The 9,452-nt window shown below is 39.6% G+C and overlaps 1 protein-coding gene across 1 annotated transcript in view; it reads right to left on the reverse strand.

The window, feature by feature from the left end:
* Positions 1–9,452, reverse strand: part of LOC104489684 (xaa-Pro dipeptidase-like) — a gene marked incomplete at its 5' end in the record, with an annotated part of 38,196 nt that overhangs the window by 28,464 nt on the left and 280 nt on the right. The window lies entirely within an intron of this gene.

Below are 9,452 nucleotides of genomic sequence, written 5' to 3' on the forward strand. Positions count from 1 at the left end.
AGGATCTGTGAATACCAAGAACTGGTTACAACATGCCCTGAAAGCATTTGTTCTTCAGAAGAACCGGCATAAAATCTTCAAATTCTGTCAGTAATGTTTTATTTCTGAGAATAATTGTTCTGCTCAAGATATTACAGCAGATTACTAATGATCAGCAGCACTTTGCCTAAAATATGACAATCTGAAATAACACAAACGCAAAATAGATTGTGCTGCCAAACCTTTCCTGTTGTGCTGTTGTCAAAAAGTCCAGTTTCTAGATTTCTTCCTAAAAATTCATCACTATTAGCTACTGTTTTCATAAATAACAGACAAGCGTGCCCCCACGGTGTTCTACTAAGTACAGCTTTGGATTACACAGAGCTCAAATGGCCTGCATGCAAGAAGTGCCCATGTGAACGAGAACCTTGTGCTTAACTTGGAAGGAATATTATAACAATTATTTTTGTTAGCTATAATGAATTTCAACAATTATATACAACAATTGTTATAATATATATACCATAACAATTATTTTAGTCAGCTATAATGAATTTTAATCCTAGATGAATACAATGACAGTTACTCTGAAGCAGTACTCGAAATAGCAGCAAACAAAAATAAATCTGAATTCTAAATAAATTACAGAACTGTCATGGACGAAAAAAAAATAGTAATCTGTGAAGTATTTTGAATTCGCATTTGTTCCTAAGCACAACTCTGCTCAACTCTGTAACAGAAACAAATGCCAGTAATATGATCTGCTATGTCAAACATCCCAGCTATTAGTTTCTAATTAACAATTTCTTTTTAATTATTTGGGTTATTCTAATCCCGATCTTAGTACTATCTGACCTGAGCTAAATTTTCCACTATTCTTTTTTTTTGTTAGAGACATGTTATTAGAACACGGAATCATACTCTGAATTCAAACCACAGCATTTTCTGTTGTATAAAATAGGTTATTTATGAAACGAACACTTGTTCACTGAACCTACCTCCTCCTGACAATCTCACTGAAAGAACCGTGCCTCAATATTTAGATACCAAAATGTTTTCAGGAGTATGCCCCATCCAGAGCTTACATTCTGCTGTACAAAAACACAGACCGTTCACCCTCTGAGGTCCCTGGGCTTTTATCTACCTCCATGAGCTTTACTACTTGGATCCTCCAGCAGCAGGTGAACAGGAAGGAGGTAAAAAGCTGGAAAATAAAGTGGCTGCTTTGGTTTGTCCTTCTAACTGACAAGATTGCTTGGAAGGGTGTACAGGGGTTAAACTAGCCAGGGCGGACCCTCCACTGCACAGTGGTTAGGAAGCTGTGCCAACGAACAAAAATTAAGAAATCAGGAGAAAGGCACAAAAAGTGGGCACAGGGTGTCACACAGCAGCTCGACACTTGTGCAGTTACAGCTACCTAGAAGACAACGATCAAGAGATGGTTGGATTAACCATGTTTTGCATCCTGCACCCACAAATATGTAAGGTTTTCTTTGGTCCTCCACAACTAAGGGGAATCCAGAAGGAGGAGCGGGCAACATTCAAACTCTAGGCATGACTGCAGCAGCAACCTAAATGCTAACAGGCTGAGCCCGGTTTTAAGGTTGTGTATGGCAGGTGGCACACCATGAAGTCACACTTTGTCCTAGTGAACTCCCAAGGACCTTTTTGCCTGCTCTTTAAAGAAAGGCCTCAGAGTTAGACCTACAGAAAGGTCCAATTCTGAATTGTTCTGCACCTCACACATTTGGACCTAAATCTACTGAACACGAGAGGGAAATGACAGAGTGGAAGGGCTACTGCTAACTTGAGAGAAACACCTTCAGGCACCTATTCTCAATTGCAAAATGTAAGACAACCTAGTGAAGCAGCTGGAGCAGGGACAGGAGGGGCCATCAGGTACTTTCTATAGAGACCTTTGAGTCCAAGCCGCACAGCTGCTGTGTGCGCTCACTGGCTGTTTGCTCCAACCCTTTCCTCTCAGTCTCTTTACCTCAAAAGACCATAGTCTTTTGGAAACTACTTACTTCTTTGCATTTATTCAACACTTACAGCAAAAAGGATCTCATTCCTTCTAGGCTCTGAGGATCAGCTGATATGTACATGATTAATAAAAGGATGTTTTATTTGCTTGACACGTGGGTTTACTTTGCCTGAAATGTTTTTGACCGTACTTGGTTTTGAATAGTTTTGAAGTGTACTTGACTGCACTATCTTCCTCAAAGATGATATGGCAATCTGGCATCAACAAAATCTGCCATGGCTGATCTTTGATCCTGGAAGAAAGGATTTAAGAGCTTTATGGCCCCACATCTTTATGTGAAACTTGAGTGCTGGGAAAGCTGTAAACAGGAAAGGAATCTTCCAGCCCTAATATGGAGAAGCCTCCATCCTCCATTATCAGAGTTGTTAGTTCTGGGACAGAGACTTCTTTCAAGATGTTCCTCAACAGCATTTATCAGAAAAACAAAGCCTGAAAGCCAGAGGCAACATAATACTCACTCTACTGGATAGCAAAATGCAGGACTCTGGGATATGCATAAACCCCTCAGCATGAGCTCCAACTTGCTAAAAAACCCACAGAGATACAAATGTTGTAAGGAGACCCTATAGTAACGTCAGCATCCCGAGGAGGAAAGCTTTCACACTGCACATAAACTGACTTGATGAACAACAACTTCTGTGCGCATTTGGAACTATTTTTTCTTCTTCCTTTTATTGAAACAAACAAACATCAATCAGCAAATATTCCCAGCTGCACAGCTAATGTCTGAACACAATTTCAGTTCAATGGGGACTGAGGATATACAAGCTTTTTAAGTCACATAAATGTAGAGATAGGGAATTGAGTGGCTGCCAACCTAGCCTTACTCAACTGCTCCTTGGGAGCAGTTTGCTAGACAAAGAGATCTTTTCTTAAAAAAATGGAATTTTAGGACAATAGACCTTACTGATCAAGGTGTTTTAATTCTTTCTCTCTCTCCCCCTGCAAATGCTAACTGTGTGTAACTTATAGAGAGAAAGAAAAGGTTTTTGTGTTCGTTTTTTTTTAAAACATACACAAGTTTTGCAGTAGTACCAGGAATGCTAAGCACAAGCAGCTCCCTTCCTTCCCCTTCTCCTGTGACTTTCCATTACTCTACAGAGAGGAGAGGGAGGAATGTTAGGAGATCCCAGTGCGCAATTGCAAAGGGATGAAAATGGAAAGTATGTGATTGCTCCAATATTTAGCTCATTAATCTTAAAGATTCTGCTTATGATCTAGTGCATTAATCCAAAATACCTTTAACTGCAAAGCTTAAAGATAAGAATACTTCCTTCTTATTTCTTCTCAGCACAGTAGTAGATTTAATATACTTGAAAAACTTAAGATGTTTCTACAAATAGAAACTGTACATAGAAACTTCCTGTGTGGAGACACCATACTGTCCTTGTCAGTTATTAAATTTATAGAACTCTAATTATTAATAATCTCTAAATGCTCAAGATAATGATCGAAATAATAAATGGCAGAAATCACTTGAGAGGCTGGACACGGTCATTTTCTAAAGAATAAAAAAGAAGCTATTCCACAGTAACTTCCCAAACACTATCGCACTCACGGACAGTATGTATCACTGGCAGTAGAGCATCCATATCAGAACGAAGTGATACTCAAGGCTGGGTGAAGTATGAGTGCGCTTCATACACATGAAGAACATCGCTATCTGTTGGCTTGCAATGTACTACCTCCCCTTGTTAAGAGCTTGAGTTGAGCACGCTGGCATTTATTATCATCAACATCTCTCTTTTCTACATCACTGACATTTTAATTTGCATGTTCCAGAACGTATTTAGAGTCACAGAGTGATTCAGGTTAGGAGAGATACCAGGAGGGTACCTGGTACACATCCTGGCTCAGAGAAGAGATAACCTCAAAATTAGATCTTGTTTATTCAAAAAGTTGTTTTCTAGAAGTTTCAGAGACGGACTTTCAGCAAAACCAATTATTTTACACGTGTCTTCAAGTAGATTTATATATTAATGACAAAGAGCAAAGGACATTGGTCTCTCAGGTCTCCCATTATGACAAATGATGGCTAATAAAGCTCTTACATTGACACTGGATCTAACTTACGTGGCTGGGATAAAGAATTAAACGAGACAAGATTTGGGAACAATGCACATGCGCCCTTTCAAGTTCCTCAGATCTTTCCACTATCAACAGACATGTCAAACTTGCTCACAAAAGGGTCTAATCTATCCCCACAGTTCAGGCTTTCAACAGCTACCATGACACTTGACCATTAGAGGTACTACAGACACGAGAGTTCAGACCTCGCAACCTGCCATTAACCATTACACTATATAGCCTCATGCCTCCTGATGCTGTGCTACACGATACTTCTTTTTCCTACCACAGTTTGCTTTTCTAAGCCTGGGCAGGGGTGGGGGAGAGCTACACTAAAAGCAGTATTTTTATGGTTACAGCATCAAGGACTCCAGAGTTACGCAATATAAATTGATGCTGTCTGCGCAAGCTTTGCTTGGACCCTCGGTGTTGACATGTTACAGCCCAGTCCTTTAGCTACATCACCGTCTAGGCCCTTTAGATGGGATTTCAGTAGTAGCACGGCCTTTTTGATGCTGCTGCCTTTTTCACTCCTAGAATAAAGCTTTTAAAAACTTCTGGAGCTTTTCAATGACACTCTCCAGACGAACAGACCCAGTGCTACCTTCTGTGTAATGTAGGCAGCTGGCTACAGGAGAGAAGACCTGATGCAAGCAAAACTGCAACATCTATTCAGGCATTACTATAGGCAGGAAAATTCACATTGAGGAGATCCTCAGAAGCATCTCAGCCTAGTAAAAAACCTTCCATGAGACCAATCAAAGCTTCCTACCAACCACAAGATGCAAATCCACAGTAAGCCCCAAGTTCATTTAGGTCTAGGGCTACCTTGCTTTCAGAAGACTCCTAGCTCCAAGGCAAGCACAGCTCCTCTGCTAGGCCACTGAAGATACCTGTTCCTCTCACAGCTCCTCTTCCATCTGTTGTAGAAGCTGAAAGTGTGCAGGACAAAACCCAAGAGACTTCACAGAAAAGGAAGCATGGCAAATGCACCTGAATGTTGCCACTGGGAATTATCAAAAATTCTTCCATCAGACTCCCAGCAGGTTGCTAGGCAACCTGCTTCAAACACAATTTTAAATTATTTTTATTTATTTTTACATTTGCTCATTAATTATTTTTTTTTTCATTTACCACTGTCTGGCTTGACAATCTGGAGTCTGATTTGCAGAAAGAATGGGCACTCACAGCTGTAACAGAGGTCAAACAGCTGAGGTTTGAGCAAGAGCAATGTTCAACTGCCTTAAAAAAACCCCTCTCAAGTATGATGAATTTCAATCTTGGAATCCCAAATGAGTCAACAGCTTTTAAGAGAGTTTCTCCAGCCTGTCTGTAGAAGAGGAATTGCACTGTTGCACACTTTCACATCACTCAGATGAACTGCAAGTGAACTTGCTGCCAAGTACCTGCATACTGTTACGATGAACACTGAGAAAAACTGGTGAGGATGTTAATTCTGGATTCAGAGCAGGTTTTGAAGAGTAGGCAAAAAAGAGCTCTGGGCTGCACATGGAACAAAGCGTTAAAGTAAATTAATGAATAGCTGTTCATTAATTCAGCTCTGTTACATGCACTGCACGAAGATGGAAGAGGGAGAAATAATGGATATATCTACAAGAAGATTTTAGTTTCTACCATCCTTGGAGGTGAAATCTCTTGATTTTCGCCACTTACTGTGCTGTGGTTTACACAGTGAAGTTCTGAAGTGCATGAGCTGAATTCATCTCAGACGAAGGTAAACAGGGAGATGTGCTCCAGGATTGCACCTAATGTGCCTCAAACATTTTAGTAAATCCAATGAGATTAAAAAACAATGCAGAAGTGAACCAAGTGAACCAATTAACTTCTGCAAAGTCTGGGATACTTGGCTTTACAACTTTCTTAACAATTCTTTTTATGCAGAATATCTGTGTAAAGACAATTTTTTTCTGAAAACTCTGTTCTGAGTCAGAAGTAGATGATACCTCAGCCACCAAAGTAAATGGAAGTGTCAATATTTTGCATACCCACCCCCGTATTTTAGTTCTGTGGAAGAATAAATTTAAACCACATGGACTTAATGCAGTAAGAATACCTAAGCAGAAATGCAACATACCTCTCTGACATTTTGGATCATGACTTTGTAGCAATTATCTCACCACCATACAAGCATGCCTTTTCGACTCTCTGGCTTCAGCAACAAGAATTGCTGTCTTCATACGAGATACACGTTCAGTAGTTTCAAACCGCTGCATATGCAAGACTGATTATGTCCTTCTCCCCTTTTATTTTAAACACATTTGGGTTGTGGCAGGAATTGTGATGACTGCACTAAACTTGGTTTATTATCCCACAGAGAGTGTTTCTTAACTTTCAGAATATATTATTTGGCTCAAAGAAGGAATTCTGTTCTTTCAGTTGGAAAGTTGGGAGACTCATATATATGATTTGAGCTGTTTGTATGTTTGGACCATACACAGGACGTAGTCAGAAAAATACTTTTCTATAATAAAATACAATGTTTGAGTATTTTTTAAATTATGACAACTGTTTGTATAGCGAATTATTTAAAAAATGTATGAGGAGGTCTATTACTCTCAGAAAGTAACTTTACTCAAGAGTCATTTAGGTTCATATGAGAGTCAAACTGAAAAAAAGAGATGAGAATCTCCGAACTACACACACATACGGTCTAGTGTTTAAGGTTGCCAGCAAATGCGCGTCCTTCCATAAACAGTTATGTAACCCAGTATTTGGTTAGTGACTCTCCCTAAAGTACTTGCTCCTTATCTTGCAATGAGAAAGACTCTGGGAATCATTAACTTTCTGAAGACAACACCTAGATGACCCCTCTGACCCTTTGCCACAAGGCAGAATTCAGGTCCCAGTTCTGCAGCTGGAGAGAAACACCATTTTCTAGGGTTGCTGACTGCTGCGTACACTCTCTGTAGCCTGGCCCACGAGTGGTTACTGCCCTGTGAGCCAAGACACTTGACTATCTTTGCTCTTAGAAAACCTGAGAAATGAAGATAATAAAAAATAGTAGCAAAATGAATAAGGGCTCCATAATTCAGAAAATCTGATGAAAACATGATGGGGCAGCTGGGTTTTATATTTAGTACGTCTAAATCTGCAGGCTTTTCTGCCTCCTTTTTCAGAGACCTTCCATCAGACAGGGAGGAGAGACCCTTGAATTCAAATCACCCCTTCCTGCTACCCTCTGTGACAGTACCCGCTCCCCCAGGAGCGGATCCTGTAGCCAATGAGCTAACAAATTAGGTTTGTTCGACAAGACAAAGGAGGCTGCAGGCTCTCCCATAGAAACAGCATTCTTTGGGAGGCAGTGACTAAACATTTTGCATGCACCCCTTCAAAGGGCTCTGGGATTTCTGATCAGCCTGAGAAGTATGTGATGCGAAGCATGTGGTCAGTGTTGCTATTCCATTTAGTGTTTCTAACTGTGGAGGTCAGTGTTTCTATTTCTTCTTCTTCTGCAGTGGAATAGTAGCCTTCCAGGAGGTCCAATACCACTTTCAACTAGCAGTCTAACAGTACGCGACATGGCAGTTTTTCTGTCGGTCTCAGTGTTCAGTTAAACAGCTAGCCAAAATATTTTAAAGGAATTTGGTGCAAGGTACAAACCAGATACATTTCTTTAAAAGGACTTACGAGAGCCTTTTATAGAAATGTCTTATCTCCTATGTCCCCTTTAGTAAAGGGGGGTGACTGTAAACAAAGTAAGTTAACTATTTTAATAATATCTGATTTTTAAAATTATTTTTAAAAATAGTAATATATGTTGTATATAAAAGACTTTCTCTAATCCACCTCAACATTTCAGTTTGAACTGTCTTTGGAACCTGCTAATTCATTTCAGACGTTGTAAATACTGTTCTGCCAACTACCTCTTTTTAAGTGTTTTATGCCAGTTTCAGGAGTAAAGAGTCTTTGGTCTGTGGTGTGTTTGAGAGCTCATCAGAGGAAAATAAAATAATTTTGTCAGATTTTTTGCATCAGTGGACAGATGGGTTAAAAGCTGCAAAAGAACTATGGTATAAACTATATGGACCTAAAAAAGCAGACTTTTCCAGACGGTAAAAATTTTCGCACATTGCAGGACTCTTTCCAGATCTGTAATTCAACAGAGTGTAAAAGGTCCAGGTTGCATTTCACTACACAGAGGTACCAAATGAATCGAAACAATGAACTAGTGCATGGAACATGTGTCTAACCTGCTTTCTGCAGCCAGAAAATTCATGATTACTAGTCTCATGAATAGCATAACTGCATCTGCATGAATCTTCTGAATAGGCAAGACAGCTACAGCATAGTCAGAACAGAAAAGTTCAGTTCCATCTTCTGCCAGACATTAAGAATTCCTCTGTCTATGAATCCCAAATTCTCAAGGCAAGTAAAGGATCCTTGCAACTACTTTTCAGAAATACTTAACTTAGTATGTCCTTATTTTTGGACATTGTAAATAAAGTGTTGAGTAAACTGAGGAATTCTCTGCACCATCCTGAGCGCAGTTTGTATAGCAGGAAAAATTACGTATGTTCTGAGTGGCAATCCAGGAAGTCCGTGCACTCCAGGCCCACTGTCTGGAAGATAATATGGCCAATCTAAAGGATAAGTGTGCTTTGTGCATTAAGTACATTTTTTTCTCGAAGCTGATCTATTAGTAATACTGACAAATGATCAAGTACCCTCACCAGTGAAATCAAAATCACAGCAGCAGTTAGTTCTAAAAGCATTTATTTGCTGTCCTGAAAACAGAATCAGAGAAAAATAAGATTCTCATCAAGCCAGGCAGTTGTTTCAGCTATGAAAATGTTGAATTGATGAATTAGCTTGCCTGCAATTGAAAGGCACCCACTGCAGAACCCAATAGCCAGTGCTTTGTAAAGCTTTAAAGCTAATTGAGTATCCTTCTAAGACGCACACCCCATCCTCTTTTTCAACAGAAGATTCCTATTGAGACTACATGTAAGATACAGAAAATGTTTGAAACAAACCAAAGCACAACAAACATGTTCACTCAGACTTCAATCTTTGGTGAAAGCTTCCTGAAAAGCTGGCTGCCAGCAACAGTAACTGTCACCGCGGTGACAGAGGAACAACCGTCACCGCTAGACTAAAGGAATTGGGGGAAAGAAGTGGAAGATTAAAACATCTTTTAAATCTTATTAACATTTGTTTATGTGTTATTTCTTTAAAAGACTTGTATGGAAAATGTCCTACGTCCTACCTCTATCCTCCATTAGGAGCTGTTTAAACACGGTTATTAATTTTGTCATCTAGTTCCTTTCCAGCACTTTCTAAAATCCAAACATAATTGTCTTGACAGCCTGAATGCTGCCCATCAAGCTCTTCAATTCCTGCT

The sequence above is a fragment of the Buceros rhinoceros genome, unplaced genomic scaffold, assembly GCF_000710305.1.
Source record: "Buceros rhinoceros silvestris isolate BGI_N320 unplaced genomic scaffold, ASM71030v1 scaffold4052, whole genome shotgun sequence".
In the NCBI taxonomy this organism is placed as follows: domain Eukaryota; kingdom Metazoa; phylum Chordata; class Aves; order Bucerotiformes; family Bucerotidae; genus Buceros; species Buceros rhinoceros.